We start from the raw sequence: 5,066 nt of genomic DNA on the forward strand, positions 1-5,066 counted from the left end.
TGTGGAAGGTTTTATTAACTTTTTTTAAAATTAACTTGTCAAAAATATAAATTTTTAAGAATTTATTTATTACTTTAGTTATCGAATAATTTTAGTTATTCTTATAAATTCATACATTACTCATGATTTTTTTTTTGTTTTTGCTAGATGATACATTGATACATTGATATATGATTTTGTCAAATTTTAAATTTTTTCAGGGGCTATTTTGTCAATAACAAAAGTCAGGTACCATATTGTCAACGGCAGAACCTTTCGGGTATCGATTTGGTATTTACCACTTTTATATTTTAACAGAAGCCTCACTTACTACTCCCTAGTCCCTAGGTGAATTAGCCACATTATCGCACCATCGGACGCCATTCTCCCTTACTTGAGGGAGGTTGGGTTTGGTGACATGGTGCAGCTCAGGGACTTTGTATTCGACAACACTCTGATTACTGTATTCGTGGAGCGTTGGCATCTAGAGACCCACACTTTTCACCTGCCTTGGAGGTGAGTACACTATCACTTTTCAGGATGTTTGGTGCACGAAATTGTGATCTCCAGGCTCGAACAAATCCTGGTAATGGCTCCAAAGCTTGGTGCTCTGATCTTAATTCATAATTGTCACAACTTCGATACAACTAACCAGCAAGTGCACTGGGTCGTCCAAGTAATACCTTACGTGAGTAAGGGTCGAATCCCACGGAGATTGTTGGTATGAAGCAAGCTATGGTCACCTTGCAAATCTCAGTCAGGCGGATATAAAATAATCATGGAGTTTTCGAATATTAATTGATAAAATAGGGATAGAGATACTTATGTAAATCATTGGTAGGAATTTCAGATAAGTGAATGGGGATGCTTTTCGTTCCTCTGAACCTCTGCTTTCTTGCTATCTTCATCCAATTTGTCTTACTCCTTTCCATGGCTGGCTGTATGCAAGGGCATCACCGTTGTCAGTGGCTACATCCCCTCCTCTCAGTGAATAATATGCTCACGCACCCTGTCACGGCACGGCTATTCATCTGTCGGTTCTCGATCATGCTGGAATAGGATTCACCCTCCTTTTGCGTCTGTCACTAACGCCCAGCACTTGCGAGTTTGAAGCTCGTCACAGTCATTCAATCATTGAATCCTACTCAGAATACCACAGACAAGGTTTAGACCTTCCGGATTCTCTTGAATGCCGCCATCATTCTAGCTTACACCATGAAGATTCTGGTTAGGAGATCTAAGAGATACTCATTCTAGCTTAATTCATGTAGAACAGAAGTGTTCGTCAGGCACGCGTTCATAAGGGAGAAGGATAATGAGCGTCACACATAATCATCACCTTCATCACGTTCTTGGGTGCGAATGGATATCTTAGAAGCGAAATAAGAAGAATTGAATAGAAAACAGTAGTACTTTGCATTAACCTTTGAGGAACAGCAGAGCTCCACACCTTAATCTATGGAGTGTAGAAACTCTACCGTATGAAAATACATAAGTGAAGGTCCAGGCATGGCCGAGATGGCTAACCCCCAAAGTCTAAGAACAATGCGTTCAAAGATGATCCTAAGATCCTAAGATGATCAAAAGATGCCTTATACAATAGTAAAAGGTCCTATTTATAATAAACTAGCTACTAGGGTTTACATGAGTAAGTAATTGATGCATAAATTCACTTCTCATCAATGTTGCGTACCACCTTGGATTATACATCGACGAAGAGTCAGTGGGTGGCTGCTTGCGTGACTTCTAAATATGGTACCAACACCCGACGTGGGAGTGGGTAGAAGAGCTCCTCGGTGCTAGGTCTCCGCATACTCAGCAGCAGGGGGTGGTGGAAGGAGTCGTTTTCCATGAAGCTGACATAGCTTAGGGACAGAATATATCATATGCCATCTGATACAAATTCGGTCATCCTTTGACAGTACATAAAGTGTTACATCCTGTTGCTGATCGGGAGTTACCTGATAATAAATAAGTCAAACAACCAGGTCCATATCAGGTGTCTTCCATTATTGGCCGACTTCGAGAGAGGTCGCAGTATGTCTTGGGAATTCGCTGTGCTTGCATGGGCGTACCACTCATTATGCTCTACAACACATCGATCTACCATTGATATTGCTGGATGCATGCCACTATTGGTGTCATGGATATATCATCGATTTTTAGAGTGGTGCCCATCTGAGAGGTAGATTCCAAGGTTTCCAATGACCGTGAGATATATCATTTTATATATGATTTTTCTCTTGTCATTCATAGTAATTTAATTTTATTTTAGGTGAATATCCATCTCAATCCTTGATGATTTCTTCGAAGGACTACGTGTCTCCCAAGAAAAAATATCCATTTCGGCCATTGATAATTAACTTTATGAGACTAGTTAGTCCTTCTGTCAATGATCTTTCTCCAGAACATACTTTTGTAACACGTTAATTATTAATATATCATCTATTTAATTTTTATAAGTAAAAATAATTTAAAAATCACTAATATTTCTTAGTTTTACACAATAAATTTAGTCAATATATTTGAAAAAAATAACAAAAAAAACTAATAATTACCCCAAAAAGATAACGAGACTCCCAACAAAAAAGAATTTTCTAATCTTAGTTGGTTTTTAACGGATAAATCAACAGTATTTTAACATGCTATGTAAGCTTATTCTGTTAATACAGAGAGAGAATATTGACAATAGGGTTAACCAGTCTCACAGAAATAAAGTTCAAGGGGCAAAAAGAATATTTTTTTATTACGAGTCTTGTTGTCTTTCAAAATAACTATCAGGGGCCATTTAGGATTTTTTTTTATCTTTTATTTTGCATCAAGTGATGCATTGCTTGTTATTATTGCATATGTCCACAGGTTGATAGGTGTGGCTAACACAGCCGATAGATAAAACCCCACGACTACAATAATGAAATACATAACACAACTCGGTATCCTCTGTGGGCTGATAAGGGCACCTTTTCCGAGTATAGCCTATTTGTTTGTATAACCCACTCATTTTCTCTACACGCTCGACCTCATCCATCTCATTACGAAATCTCGTAGAAACTGGTCTCCCAGTAGCTTTCTTATGCATGGCGGGATTAGGACACAAACGATAGCTTCTCATTTTGTATCGGCGGGAACTCTACCTTATACACCTTGAACACTGCCTCTTATATATACACTGGATGAACATATCTCTCCCACTCGACACTTGCAGTGGCACAAGCAGTAAGTGCATGACGACACAGGAAATGAAGTGTCTGGAAAGGACCACAGTCACATGTGCCTGCACTCAAACACTGAGGCCCTCCTATTGCGATGTGTTACTCGCATCTTTGGGATTTCTCCCTATTTTTCTCAATACCAGCTAGCAGCCAGTGAGGAAACTAATTACCGGTTGTCAATTATGTCTGTGTCTCCCTATCCTTTATGACGAACAACTGCTATAGCCTCTCGTAAATACATCTAATAATAGATGAAATCGGTAAATATCGCGTACCCTTCAAAACTTCTTTCAGGCACTCAGAGAGCTTTGTTGTAATGTGCCCAAGCTTGCGACCGCTATCACAATGTTGTAACCATATTTTCTTGTTGAATCTACTGGCCCAGTCTGACATCTCATAGGATTAAAATGGAATCGGTAGACATTCATTCCAAAATAATTATGATAAACAAGAATATACTTTAGACATTGAATAATGGCTTACCAATATCTGAGATTCGGTCGGAGGACAACACGGAGACTCTAAGGATATCTTGTTGTATATTGCCTACAATGCTCATGGTACTTTGATCGATCCAACTCCACGACTCTGTACTCAACACTTCTTTAAATGATGTAATTCTTCACACCTAACATGACAACCTCTCTGTTTTTGAATCTGTGACCAATGCAAAACTCCACACCACTGTCTGTAATGTAATTGTCTCCACCTATATTGGAAATGGAGTTTTCTCATGCCTCAGGTCCAGATCCAATGTATAATAGTGGTTGAGTACAAATGATAACTTCGGAATTGATATTGGGGCAGGAAGAAAATACTGAACTATTCTATCAATAGGAGTCTCTAGTACAAACTTATGCTCATCATCATCCTCAAAAGAACCATTTTTGTTGCTATCGGCAACATACTCTTCATCCGACTTCTCACTGTCCACGTCCATGTATACCACTGGACTAGCACAGTACAGAGAGAGTGGTGCAAGAGGTGGGTCATCTTGGACAAAATTCGAGTGCCCAGAACCACCACCACCAACATCACCAACCTCCACAGAATGCCCCATCACTTGTTCAGCCACGATTCTCCCGTAGATATCAAACATCAGGCGCATACTCATCGCCATCGAGTCAAAAAATACAAAACCAAAATACTCGATTTTTCATCGGTGCTAGTAACCTATATCTAACCTTTTCAATCTCCTTTGTCCCATTTGTACCGAGACTCATCAATATCAGATTTCTGTAACTCAGACAAAGAACTTAGTCTCCAAGTGCGCAAGAGAATAGGACTATCATACTCGAACACAACTCCATTGTCACTATTTCTCGTATGACAATTGGATATATACTTACAACAATATATCCACTACCACTAGATACTTTTATTAGATTTATTGAAAGAATGGAGAAGAAGATGTAAAATGTTTGTGGAGAAGACTAATACTTACAGATCCTTTTATTCCTGGTCGAAATTTCTTGTAGTCTATTTCGTTTAGAGTGTAAATGATATAGTTTTTTATGTATCTCGTTTAAATTGTAAACGAGTTAAATTTAAGTGTATCTCATTTACATTGTTTACAGTGTAAACGAGATACGTGTAGTGCATCCTCTCTCATGTATCACGTGTGCAAATGTGATATGTTCAACGCAAAACGTATCTTATCTCGTTTATATTGTATGAGCAATGAGTAGTTGTGATCAGCGACTGGCGGTAGGGAAATGAGACACAACTGTTGGCGAGAGACGTGGAGACGAGGTTGATGTGAGACGCCGCTGCTGTGTGTGTCAGTTCTTATGCTTGACCGCATGGAGAGAAGCGAGCCACCACGAAACAGAAACTGGCGACAAACGGCACAGGAGTTGGTAGATGCAGTGGATC

This window comes from Arachis ipaensis, chromosome B10 (assembly GCF_000816755.2).
Source record: "Arachis ipaensis cultivar K30076 chromosome B10, Araip1.1, whole genome shotgun sequence".
Classification (NCBI taxonomy): Eukaryota; Viridiplantae; Streptophyta; class Magnoliopsida; order Fabales; family Fabaceae; genus Arachis; species Arachis ipaensis.